Here is a 15,097-nt window from a genome sequence, read left to right on the forward strand (position 1 = left end):
CTGGACCAAGTACATAAATGGAAAAAGAAAAGAAAACCTTTAAAAAATTTCTATTACAACTAGGATTTCTATTAATACATACTATTTTTTTTTTTTTTTTAATCAGTAGTTTTTAAGGTAGCTTAAAGTATCCAAATGAAGCTTTACCTTTTGCTGGATAGATTAAATATTTTCCAATATTTTGTGTATGTTTGTTTGGATGCTTCTTTGTTTGTCAGGAGAATTAAATTCTGTAAAGAAGTACTGGAAAAACATTTAAATTTATTTTATCTTCAGTAAATAGTGCATCACTTGGCTCTTTTGAGCTGGTCATATGTAGGTCAACAATTACATACAAATTTAATCTTATTTCTGACATAATAAAAAGGAGGGAATTCATAGTACTGTATTATAAGGTATTATTTTTCTACTTCAGCAAGCTTTCACATTTTTATTCAAATTTGACAATTCATGTTATTAAAATGCCTTTCTTTCTTGAGCAATTCACTAAAAACATAGGTCCCCAAAGTCATCTTGTCCCAAGTACATTATAATTTATTCTCATTTCATTGCAAGAATTTGACTTAGATAGTGTTGATCTCACTCTATTTTTGACTCTGAATTTTATCAGAGGCATGTGTCAGCTTTTACTGAAATAGTTATCTATAAGCTCCTCTCAAATAATCACTGTCCTATTTTGTGGATATTTTCAGGCAACACTCTTATTGGGAGCAATGACTCTGACTTAGCTCTGTGGATGCCTCACCAATCAGGATGCAAGTTACGTTTCTGGTGGAATAAACTATTCAGGCAAACACATTTCTGTGAAGAGAGTGAAGCTGAAGGTTTATTAATATTCAGGCCTGCTGCAGATAAGAGGCTTCTCATAAGTAAGCACATTAATCTTATCTTTTCTTATGAACATGCTTTACCAGTGACCCAAGTAAAGTGCGTTCATTAAGCTGTCTCCATTTTAAGACTCAAGCATTGCAATGCAGAGATCAAGTTGCCTTTCAATGAAGAATGCCAAATGTCTTCTTCATTTTCGACATGTAATTATTATACATATGCTTGTTAACCCTATTGGCATTGCTCAAAACTTAGGGGCAATATATGACTTATGTAAAGTGTGGCAATTTATGCTTCCTGCAAAATAGCTTGTAAGTTTCTTATTAGACTTATTGGGAATGACTGGGAAAAACAATTGCTTATTCTGCAATTGCTCTTTGTTTTTGTTTATAAATAAATATTAACAAAGGATTCTATTTCAAGCCCCATTATTTTGTTTTTTTCATTCTCTCCATTGGGTAATCTTCATCATGGACTTTTCAGATGTTCATATTTTAAAAATAAACATTCATAAATTAGTTATTACTTAAGTAATTCTTCTGATATCAGATGAAAGTGGATGAACTATTATCCAGTCTGATTTAATATAGGTTATGATTGTATGCCAAAATTTCACTTAAGAATTTCCTAAATCATACTTCCAAGAAGTATTCACCATATACATTGATAGTAAGATACAAAATAAGGTCACGTGACTTTGTACTGAAAAAACTGATTGCATATGAAGGCTACTGAACGGAAAATGTTATCTTACAAATGAGTTTCACATGGAAAGTCACAGACAAGTACAGTAAATTCACATATTGATTTATCAATGAGGTGAGACATATGAGTGTGTGAGCTTTTTTTTTTCTTTTTTTCAGGTGAATCTGTCTAAATTGATTGTTCCTGGTGTTTGTCCATCTTATTGATGAGTACAAGTAAGATGCATCTATAATAATTTTAACACGATTTAAAATGTATGAATTTAACTTTTATATCTGTAGAAATTTATCATTTCTATTGTGCTTCTGTTATTTGCATGGTACTTCAATATTTTGATACTTCTTAGCCCTTGGAGCAACTCTTGAGCAAAACAGTAAATGTAGTATTAATCTCATTTTAAAAATGAACTTCATTTATTAATTTTTTTAATTTTTAAAATCCATTTTAATGAGAAAAAGGTAGAGTAGCAATGAAACAGTTTTAAAACAGGTTAGTAGGGCATTTACAGTAATTAATACATTGTAAATTGTTACCTTCATAGTAATTATTCAGAGGACAAGATACAGACATGATATCGTGACCAAACAATATTAGTACAAACTTTTATTCTCAGTGAATTAAGAGAAAGTACCTGCATATTTATCCATACTTATATAAATATATATATATACATAAATATATATATATATATATATCCTTTCTTTTTTCACAATTCTGTCCTTTATTTATATTTTTTTAAATTTGTGAAGTTAGTAACAAATGACACCAGATTGCCTAGCAACTGATATCTAACCTTAACCCAACAGGATGTTCATCTCAGAAGTGAGGTAGCTTGTTTGCTTTAGACACTGAGCCAAGTCCCACCTACATATATTTTATTGATTTCCTAGCTTTGTAGCTCCCAAAATATCCCCCTTTTTAATTCTGTTTTTTAAGAGATGGGTGTTCCACTGCAGTTAGAGAAACTATGGAAAAGTCTTTAAAGGACTTCTTCATACTTGAAACCAGTCTAAAGAACGTAGGTAATTGAAGTCAGCAAAATAACCAAATATAGTCCAATAGTCCATAATAATAGTGCATTATCAGCACAAGTGGAAAATGACTGAAGTTGTTGACTTGAGCCCTTTACAGCTCAGCATGTTAATATAGCTTTACTTTTTATACCTCATGGTTACACTTTTCTGCTGTATGGTTAAGAAAAGTTAAAGCAAGACCCATATAATTAAAAATGTAGCTTTTGTATATGACAAGGTCAGTCAAGTCCCTTCAGGATTTACTCTGGAACTATGCACAGCAGCTTTAAGATTTTTTTGTCATTGTTATCCATCTGGATGAGTCACAGCCATTCCTTGACCAATTTGCTCTCTGTGAAAGCCTGAGAGAATTTTTTCTCTCTAGTTGACTCTCCTTAAGCACACTATAGATCATTGGTCACTTTCCTCTGTGGCCCCATAATCTCCTTGATCAGGAAATTTGAGGCACCACTGAGTAATAGGATGTCACAGCACAGGTTCTCTGATGTCCTGAGTCCTCACTGTCCTTGAAGTTCTAGGGCCAAGATATTGGTTATCCTTATAGCCCTTCGATTTCTCTAAATTTTGGTCTGCAAGTTTTAGTTGTTACCAATCCAGAAGAGAAGCATAATGATATTATTACACTGCAATACAGGCAGTTGAGCTTAACACTACCATGTCTGAATATCAAATGCTTTAGACATAACATGGAACGGTTATTTTCCAGAACCCATGGATCTTCCAAAATTTAAATCCCTATAGAGTGTGGAAAAAGCAATTACACATTTTTACACAGAGATTTTTTAGAAATCAAACCATGTACAACATTGTAGCAGGCCAATCCTATGACATATTTTTCTTGTCTCTTATTTTTTTATTGCCTTTTTTAAAAAAAATTACTTTAAAGAGAGTATAGAAATAGTTGGTATGACATTAGAAGTATTAGGCATTTAGAAGACAAAATGATGTGCATTTCAAGCATGGTTTTAGCTTTACACATTGCTATCCTCATTGTAGTTGCTTAGTTCACAGATATCAGTATATAGAGTTAGCCAGGGTGAGAATTCTGCCATTTAACTGCTATTTTCAAAAACATGATGGGGATTCTTAGGACTGTTGCCTTAGCCGTCTTGTTTATATAAATGTTTGATTTTGCCTTGCCATGTTTCCTAACTTTTCTCCTTCCTCTCTCTTTATTGTTTAATCTTTAAGGTCTCGCTTTCCATTTAACTGTGTTATACCTTTCAATTTTAATTTCTTCTTTTGAGTTCTTACAGTAGGGAGACGATATGATATTTACACATGTGGGTCTGGTTTATTTCACTTAGTATATCTTCAAGTTTCATCCACTTATATATGAAGGCTTTGGGTTTATTTTTCTTTATAGCTGAGTAATACTCCATTATGTAAAAACATCAGATCTTTTTCAGTCATTCCTTAAGTGATGGGCATTTTGGTTGTATCCAAAATTTGGCTATCACAAATTGTGCTGCTATAAACATAGACACTCACACATCACTATGAGATGGTATTTTTATTTCTTTTGGGAAAATTTCCAGAAGGGGAATAGCTGTATTGAATGGGATTTCCAATCCTAGTTTTATAAGGAGTCTTCACACTAATTTCCACAATGGTTGCACCAGTCTATATTCCCATCAACAGTGGAAAAGGGTTCCTTTTCCCCTGCAACCTCTCCAACATTTGTTGTTGGTTGATCTTTGTGATAGCCATCCTTTCTGGGGTGAGATGGCATCTCAAGTGTTGTTTTAATTTACATTTCATGAATGGCTTTTAATGTGGCGCATTTTTTTGTATTTATTTGATTCTCATATTTCTTCCACTGAGAAGCATGTGTTCATCTCGGATGCCATTTTTGGAATGTGTCTTTAAATTTTGAGGCCCTAACATTTTCTATAAATTCTATGTAGAAGACCTTTATCTCAGTGCTTGCTAATTAAGATTTTTTTCCAAATTTGTGGGTTGTTTTAAAAATTAACTTTAAATGTTTGGTAAGAATAGCCTACCTGTTTAAATCAGAGGGTCAATATAGTATCATGCCCCACTCATATATTGCATTAATTTTGGATGCTATTCCTCTTGATTTCTGGTAAGTATAAAAATCATAGTCCCCCTCTATCAACTTGTTTTCTCTAACTTATCTTTTAAATATAGACAGTATAGTATTAATGAATGATTGTTATAGTGTTTATACATTTAAGGAGGGTAGAGATTCCAATACAAGAAAACCTAGAATAACATTATGTATAAGAATCTGAAGATAGCTATGGGTAGCCCATTATACACTATGTTGATAGGAAAGAACAAAAACTTCATTGTAAGTTGATAAACAACAAGAATGTAACAGGGACTGGAGAGATAGATCAGTGGTCTAAGTGCCTGCCTGACAAGCATAAAAACCTGGGTTCGATCCCCAGTACTGCATGCTGTGCGGGCCCTGCCCTGGGCCATCAGAGCTGGCCACTGAAACTGGGCATAATGGTGCATGTCTATAATCCCAGCACAGAGAAAGCTGAAAGAGGAAGATCGCTATGAGTCTGAGCTGCATATGAGAACCTGTAATAAATACATAAAAGAATGTGGCAACCAAAAGGAGAGAAAGGACTTTCTTCTTGTATTTTATATTCTGTTCTGATACGACCTCCAGAATTAACAATGTCTTCTGACCAACATTTTCCCTGAAAAACAATGATTTCTAAAAACCCCATCTGGAGTTCCAGCCTTCAGCAGTTTTGAGCTCATCTAGGACCCGCCACATGACATCACTTTGTGGCACGAGCAAAAACCACACTTATCTTCTCTTCTGAGCTCTGGTCCCATCTCTATGGATTTCTGTCCTTCTTGCACGTATCGTCTCACAATGGCAGCATCATCCATTTCTTACCCATCCCAAGGGTTGAAGGCTTTTTATTGCAATTGTTATCTGTGAGCTGGGTTCCATTTCTGTACTCAAGTCTTTAATATCTATAGGGCAAATTCCTTTATCAAATTATCACCCTAAACTACTGTGACTTTTAACATAACTAATATGACTTTTTTTTCCTACTTATTTCAAAAAAAAGTTTTTCCCAAGAAAATCCAATATCGATATAAATAAAATACGTAAAACTATTTAAACATTTTTTCTCCACTAGTATATTACCATTTCCAGGGATCTGTCCCCATTTGTAGAGACATTCTTGTTTTCATCTCAGATCTAGACTTTTTAATTCTTTTTGGAAAACCCAATGAGAGAATTGGTAGTTTTTGTTTTTTTCTTTTCTTTTCTTCTTTTTTTTCCTTTTTTTTTTTTTTTTGGCACTATGGATTGAACTCAGGACTTTGCATTTCCCAGGCAAGCGCTGATTCTACTGAGCTGTCTCCCCAGAAAGAATCAGTAACTATAAATTAGACCAAGGCCATTTATTTATTTATTTATTTAAAGTTTTTATTTGGATGTAAAGTCACAGAAAAATAAAAACATAAAACAAAATTTTCAAATGTGCAGCTGTTGTTTATTTGGCATGTGTGCATCTGTGTATCTCTCTGACTGTTTTTTTTATTATTCGGTAGAGCGTATATGATCTAAGTAAGAGATGTACAATATAAAATTGCATGTGAAAAATTTGGACCAGGAAAGCAAACATTATAATATAGTACAGTTTTTCCAAAGTTATTTGCTATGATTAGCTGCCAATATTAAAACCATTTCTATAGTGATGCTAAAAATGCGCTACATGGATCTAAAACATTGAGCCAAATGCTCTTAAGTAATTAATTTTAGTCATATTCTAAAACATCAAGTTTTCAACAATTTGAAAACCATTAGTTGGCATGGAAACATCAACTTAATTAAAATTGGATTAAACTAATTAACCTAAAATGTATTGTACTATTGAGTGTTCAACTTAGAATACATTGGAAGGAAAAGAACATTTTTTATAATCATTTTAAGTCTTTTATCTAATGGAAGTGTTTAGATTTCATAATGAGCCTACACATGCACTAATGTCTCAAATAGCTATTTTCCTGGGAAGATGTTTAGGAAGAATGTTTTATTAAATAAAATTGCCAGTTTTCTCACATGAATTCAGAAAGTAGAATGTATTATGAATAGTGCTTACTTTTTTTAACTGTAGTACCTAAGAGATCTGAGGAAAATATTACAGTACTATTCTGTATTTTTTCACTTGTATTTCATTCCAAGTGACTAACATTCATGTAATACAATGAAGTAAATAAAACCATGCTGAACTACAAAAATAAAATATGAATTGACATAGGACAGCTAAGGTGTTTTGTTTTAATGACAATTATATCTGCTTCTAAATAAGCATATTTTTGTAGCACAAAAAACACAAAAATGCATATCTGGCTTTGACTGAATATATTGTAATTTGACTTTTTAAAATTTTATCAACATTGAATGATTGGCATAGTATAAGCCCAGTAGTAGGCAGTGAAATTAGATTATTGGAGGTGTTTCTAGAAGGAATCAGCAGGTGTGACAGCTGGCGGGGAGGAAGGCCAACGCTGGACATGAGTGGCACCATCCAAAATTTGGAGGACACAAAGGCAGCACAAAGAAAAAAAACCCTTTTTCTCTCTCTGCTTATAGGTCTCCATGACAAGGGCAGCTTGCCTTCCAAAGTTATTCCACTTCAATGGATTGGACTCTCGGCAAGTACAACTTGTTGAATCCTGCTAACCATGGAGTGAAACTTCTGCAAACATGAGCCAAAATAATCCTTTCCTCCTTTCAGCCTTTTCAAAATCATTTGTAGGTATTGTGTCTCCACGACTAACAACCTTGATGTGTACATCCTAGGAATTTTGAGACTATAGTTCTCCAATTGATTCCTGAATGATTTGGAGGATCTGTAGTCCAGGCATAGAGAACCTTTTGGCTAGCCACCATAGCAATTTTGGGTTCAGTTGGAGCTTGCCTAATTTTTATAAGTATCATTATCATAACTCATACATTATTTTGTCTTGTCCCTGAGGTTTTGTTTTATATTAGGACAACTTAAGAACTCTTTCATGAGGGCTAGGAAGATGGCTCAGTAAAATAAGCACTTCCCTGGTAAGTGCAAGGGCCTGAGTTCAATTCCTGGTTCTGCCAAAAAATAAAAATAAAAAAAGAATAATTCCTCAGTGATATACTTGATCTTTCCTGTGGTTCTTTGTTAGTGTTATTATTATCTTCATTTTATTTGTGCTGCCTAAGGCTTAGAAAAGGTAATTTATCCAATCAAACAATGATTTGTATAGGAGATTAATTTCATTTTTTTCAATTTATGTATTTGGTACAGTGTCTCACTATGCAGCTCAGACTCATAGTGATTGTCCTGTTTTCAGCCTCTCCAGTGCTGGGATTACAGGCATGCACCACCACACCCAGACTTGGGGAACAGTTTAGTGTGCCAGGAGCAGGGCTGGGGTGACATGTGGTGTTGGGGATAAAATCCACCCCCCCGATTCCTGCACCTGCCTAAGCAGGCACTTAGTCTGCTGAACTATCTCACTGGTCCTTAATTTCAATATAGATTCATTTACATTCAAATCAGTTATATTTGCATGATTAATTAAAGGAATAGACAGATAATAACCTTAATGATGCATTGCATTCAGGAAGCACTTTTGTAAGTAATATATCAACTACTATTTAAGTATAATTTTTAAATTATTTGAAAACTTTTAATAAAGTAATGTTGCCTCTAGCCTGTTGCTTTCTATGATAGCATTAGATTAAATTACACAACATTTTACTTTAAGGCCTAGATCCTGGTCTTGTTTAATTTGGGAATAGCCCATTTTATTTTTCTTTTTGTAGTCAGGACATTTTATGTGAGGAAATGGTTTATCTGTGTTTTTATTACATTGAATAAATTACTCAGTTTCTTTGTAGCATTTAAAAAAAAACATTGCAGGACTCCTTTCATTCTCATAGGCCTCATTGATAGAATGCGCTTTATAATTTTGTTTTGTGAATAGTTTATGTTATATTAAGTATCAGCATTTTCCTAAAACAGAGTTTCTATTTATTTTTCATAAACTAAATGTGTTCCATTCCGCAGAATTTACTGCAATAGAAATAGTGTATCTGTGTCCTTCATAATGGGTTTAAGATGAATGGTACAACATTTCATTTTTTAATATCTTGGTGGTGGGTTAGTTTGAGACAGGGTCTCACTGTGCTGTTTAGGCTGATCTTGAAGTCAATATGTAGTCCAGACTGGCCTCAAACTCACAATAATCTCTTTCCTTAGGTCACCTGCAGTGCTGGGATTATCAGCATGCACTGCTAGGCCTGATTTATGAGTGATATCATCATTTTAGAAAAAAATATTCTTATCATTTCACAAGTGTTCTATAATTTCAAAAGTCATCCTTTGATCCAATTAAAGCCAGTTTATCACTGGCATTTTGACAGTAATGTGGATCCACAGACAAGGAAGGTCCTTGCCTACATTATGGAGCTTGCAGATTAGAAGTTGAGGTGAAGGGTACAGCAGACAGGAACAGGAGCATGGTGACATAGGCATCATGTTCTTAACCCCCAAGGTGAAGGATGCTTCACTGAGATCCTGTTGGAGAGGGGATTGACTGGGAAAATCTCACTTGTATCCTATCAAAATATTATTTTAATTGAAACAGTGAGAATGACACTTAAATATTTGCTTTGTAGGTAATACAGTATGAACAAAGGTTCAGAGATATTAAGAAATGAATCACTCCTAGGAAATAAGAAATTTTCTTGATTAGGAAAATAAAAGACAATATTGACAATAGGTTATAAAATGTAAACGAAAAGGGACTGAAAAAGGCTATGACATGAGGCAATTCATTTTTCTTTTCTTAGTATATTTTGTACAGGGTCTACATATCTACAGAGTCTCACTATGTAGATCGAACTCCTAAGTGATGCTCCTGTTTTCAGTCTCCCACATGCTGGGATTATAGGCATGCGTCACCACACCCAGTCTCTGTCACCATCTCAGCATGTACCGAGATGGGGGTGCCAGCACTGCACGTAAAACTTTGGCCGCTGAGCTCTGCCTAAGCAAGTGCTTTAATCTGCTGAGCTATCTGGCCTGCCCCTGCAATTCATATTTTCTTTGTTAGGAAAAACTGGTGAATTTTTAGCAAGGGCCAAGAGTGACAAATTTGTTATAAGAGTTTATATTTATTAGAAATCTTATGTTAATTTTTGTTGACAACATGCAATTCAACAGGCCAAAAGCAGGTCTTTTCTTTTAATAATAAGCAATACAGGGACAAAAGCAAGAGAGAAGTATCTAAGAACAGCAATAATATGATTGTATGTAACAGCTGTACAAATCTGATATATTTGTAATGAATTATGTCAATGTTATTTCTGAAATTGATTAATTTAAATCTGAAATATTGACTATTCACATCATCAAAGAATAAACAACTGTTTTCTCTCAACACTTTGGTCACTACTGTGTGATCTTTTGGAATTGCTTAAAGGCACTTTGTTTCTTTTCAGTTGCTTCATAAGCCCAGCTTTAGGCTATCATTTATGTAAGCCATTGTAAAAGGAAGATTACAGGAAAAGATAACACAAAATTGAATATATACAAGATTCTCCACTATCACCTAACCTCACCTCTTTACTTTCCCAGCGAACCTTTAAGTATTGTGTTTTTGTTCGAGACAGACAGACAGACAGACAGACAGACAGACAGAGACAGAGAGAGACACAGAGAGAGAGACAGAGTCCAAAAAATGTTTACACATTTCAGGAAAAGAAAAACTTGCATAAATATTTTAATGGTACATTTATTGAGACATCAGGAGATTAATACAAGTTATCTTTGACAGCTACAATTACAAGACATGCTTTAAGTAGTGACCATTAGTACAGTGAACAGCTGCTTGGGTCACTGGTCATTCAGATAGATTCAGATAGCTGCACATGTATTTACTTTTTTCTCTAGGGGCCAGCAATATGGTGGGTTTTCTGTAACATAGGATGTCCACCTGGGTCTCCCATTGAGGGCAACACCATCTGTTGAAAAAAAAAATCATGCCGAGTTTCTTCCTCTGAAGGTGTAGTATACATTTTTTGTTCAAATTATTCTGAATATTTACAAGTAATACGACTATAAACAAAGAAGAAAAAATCAATGTTATCAGTGATTTTATATTTTAGTCAAAGAGGAAGGCAGAAAACTAATGAATAAGCTGTATGTACCAATGTATGTATCTATTGATTAATATTCTTCATCATATCTATCATCTATCTATTGTATTAGGGTCATCCAGGTACTACAACCAATAAAATGCATATACATATATAAGTGTGTATATATACAAAGAGATTTATGTGTGTATATATGTATATATATGTATACACAAATATATGCAAATACATAAGTATATAAATTTGAGTTGTCGTATATATGCGAAGTGACTGATATGTATATATACACAAATGAGTAGACATTATATACACACGCATGCATTTATATGTGTGTCTAAATGTAAAAAATAGATTTGTTCAATTATAGATGGTAAAAAATCCCAACTTCTTCAGGAAAAATCATCACCTGGAGACCCAGGTGAGTAAATAGTGTCATTCTAGTGTTAAAGCTAGCAAGATTAAAATTAAGGACTAGTATTTCAGATGAAGTTTAAAGAGAAAAATGAACCAATTTCCGACTTCAAATGTGGACAAGTAGGTGGCATTCTCTCCTCCTTAGGAAACAATCAGCCTTTGTGCTTGTCAAGACTTCAGTTAACTGCACAAAGCTGTTACATTTGATAATCTGCATTCCTAGTTCTACCTATTTATATTTATCTCATCCACAAATAGCCTCTCAGAAAAAAAGCAATGGTTGAATAAAATATCTGGGCATCTTATGGCCAAATTAAGTTGAAACAAATTTTAGGCATCACACTTTTATTTAATATTAGAAAATATTGTACTCTGTGGAAAATGACCAAGAAGAAATGGAAATAGTGGGCCTGCAGTGAATTTTTGTACACTTTTCTGTGGCCAGTAGGAAATTCTCTGGAGGGGGTGACCTGTCAGGAAAGACCTGAAGAGGTATGGGGTGGAGCAAGGGGAAGAACCCTGCAAACTAAGGGAATTTTAATGTAGTGGGAATTATAAGCCCAGGTTGTAAGCAGATGTCCCTCTAAAATGTTCCAGGAGCACCAAGGAAACTGGACTGGTCACTATCAACTCTGTGACCAGAAGCACAAATTCAGAAGGGCTCCAATAGACCAAGGAATTCAGAACTCGTATTAGATGTTATACTCTACGGCACAGTTATGCTATTTACTTTGAGTGAAATGGATCACGAATGGAAAGTTTTGAGCATGAATGTGGCGGAAGTGGAAATACATTTCTGTTTTCTTTATAAACATTTTTCTATTGGTATATTTGTTTGATGCATAGTGATCACATTCAGCCTGTGGTTTTTGACACATATACACTTTGCCTGGTTTCACTGTAGCTATTCTGATAATTATAAATTAGAGCATGACAGGGTACACAAAGAGATCACCTCCACAAGGACATTGGAAACATCCTGGTGAGCAAAGGCAGTGGCTTCATCATGGGTGCTGAAGCTAGATGAGGTTAAAATATGCTTTTCCAAAGCCATACACATAATGATACCACAAAAAGACATGGGGGATATTTAAATTTGCACAAATTTATGCCTTTCTTAACCTGTTCATTTTCTTACCTTGAATATAAAGCTCTGTTGTATTGATCCATATTATTTGATAATTTAGTTATTCAAGAAAACAGCAGTGTTTCTCTTAGAGAAGTTGACCACACATTTAGAGACACAGGTTAGCTGAAAATGTGCAGCACCAAGAAAGAAGAGATGATCACTCTGATATTCTCTCTCTCTCTCTCTCTCTCTCTCTCTCTCTCTCTCTCTCTCTTTCTTTCTCTCTCTCTCTCCCTCCCTCTCCCTCTCTCTGTCTCTCCTTGACAATTTAATGTCGAGCTTGCGATTTTACCCCTAAATGCCATAGAACAAATGTACCTGTGCCTAGCAGGGGGTGAAGCTTCTGTCAGCTGTATTGTTATGCTCTGCAGGAATATTTAAGTTCATTCATAGGACTCAACATCTCTAAGCATTTTTATATTACTTTTGACTTCATCTGGGATACAAATGTCAATGACATTTGCAGAATAAAATGTGGAATACTTTTCAAAGAAATTGCCGCTTGCTTTCAACTAAGAAATAAGCAGCACTTGACAGAACTGGAGCCCTATACTTAGTTATTATCTCAATCATTCTTTTATTCAACACATTATTTTAATGATAGGTTGTAAACACAAATGATGGGGGTTGCTGAGGTAGGATTCAGGAAAGATTTTCTCTTTATCACAAAATGATTTGTCTTGTCTACAGCCATAAGTTTTAACTTCAAGCACTTTTTGAAATTATTCATTATTACCATTAAAAAGCAAGAGACCTGAAAAATAAGCCAGCTTGTGATTGTCTCCTAACACAGCCATAAGAAATGGATAATGTGTGGGAATCCTTTCACAATAAATGTATTTGAGCTCTTTATGCCAATTTTATTGCACAGAGGCTTGCCACAATAATCTCATAATTCCTACTAATTTTAGTTGTGGAGCTATCTACGAAAATGTGAGCATAGATCAAGGTTTTGTAAAAAAAATGGCCCTCTGAAGTGGACAGGAATAAAGCCAGAATTGATGAGAGAGGGAAGAGAAACAGAGAAAGTTAAAGAGAGAAGTGTTATTTTCTCTCTCAGCTCTATTTACTTGTTTCTTTTCTCAACTTTGCTCTTAATTTCTCCTTTTAACTCCAGGGAGCTTTCTAGTGATAATCACTTAAGTAATCTCACTCTCTGTGTTTGTGTCTCTCTCTTGTTTCCCCTTCCCTACTAGTTCAGCTCTGAGGTGTATGTGAAATAAATGCTTAGGGTGTTCTCTCCATGTTTATTGCATTTCATGTGTTCTATCCATGTTTGTTGCTATATATACATATATACATGTATATCTATATATGTACGCATATACCTGGTTATTCCATGTATATATACATATATGTGTATGAAGATATAGATAAAGATATAGATAGCACATAGAACAACCAAATTCTAAATTTATGTTCTTTACAAGTATAAGTTATAATTCTAAGAATGTGTACAGTTAACTAGATTCCATTTTAAAAATTAATGTAGAAAATAAAGGAAGATCAGACTAGTTTCAGTTCATGCTTATTTTAGATTGGTCATTTTATTGCTGAATTCATGTACCTACAATACTTAAATGGCAATGAAATACCTATCTCTGACAAAACTAAACAATAAAAGGGGATACAAATGAAGGATCATTTTGTATCTGTATATACAAAATAGTTAGGATAGATACACAGCTACTTTCTCTTAATTCAATGAGAAGATTTTTACTCATAGTGTCTGGACAGGATATCATGTCTGCAACTTGTACTTTGAATAACCACTATGAAGAAAAAATATTCAATGTTTTATTGAAACTGTCCTACTAATTGGTTTTGAAACTGTCTCATTGCTATTTGTTTCTCAATAAAATTTTTTAAAAAATGAAAAAGAAAGAAAATAAAGGAAGATCAGACTAGTTTCAGTCATAGTTATTTTAGATTTGTCACTTCATTATTCTTCTCTAAATTGCCTTTAAGTTCTATCAGTCAATAATTGTTTCTGGCAGACCTCCCCCACCCCGCCCGCCGAGTAGGAATTTCTGCTGCATTCCGGGAACCCCCAGACCCAGTCCTAGCCCAGGTCCCCTGAGTGTGGGGGAGAGCTTTCTGCTACCCTGCACCGGCAGGACCAATGTCAGCCCAGGTTCAGGGTTGGCCGGACCATCTCCCACCCCTTGGGACGCCCCCCACCACTCCTCAGCACCTCCACCACAATGCCTGCTGAGTAGGAATTTCTGCCAAGTTCCGGGAACACCCAGACCCAGTCCTAGCCCAGGTCCTGTGAGTGTGTGGGAGAGCTTCATCTTGCCCCTACTTCACCTTGCCCCCTCCAGGCATAGCTAAGTCCTGGCATACACGCCTGGGGTGTAACTCTGCAGCTGGAATCCCTGCAGAAAGTGTAGAGGATAGATCCTCCCAGCTAGAGCAGAAGAACATCTTGCCACAGGAGCACAACAGGTTCACCCTCAAGGGCAACAACGGAAAGGAGCTGAGCACAGAAGCCAGACCCAAGCCAGACACAGCTGGATAAGTCCAAACTTTGTAGAGCTGCACCTGAACTTCACTACGTGCGAAGGCTATAACTAGAGCAAAGATCTAAAACAAAGATCAGAAGACAGTGCTACACAAAATGACGAGAAGGAACAAAATGCAACCTCAGAACGCAAGCCCACCAATAACAAGAGCAGAGGACACTAACACAGAACAAATTGGAAATTACACAGCTGAAAGCAATGAATCAATGGCTTCTGAAATAAAGAAACAGCTGCAGAAAGATATAGAGGACCTCAGATTGGAAATAAAAAAAGAAATCCCTGAATTAATAACATCTGCACTAAAGAATCAAATGCA

This window comes from Octodon degus, unplaced genomic scaffold (assembly GCF_000260255.1).
Source record: "Octodon degus isolate 3935 unplaced genomic scaffold, OctDeg1.0 scaffold00006, whole genome shotgun sequence".
NCBI lineage: Eukaryota > Metazoa > Chordata > Mammalia > Rodentia > Octodontidae > Octodon > Octodon degus.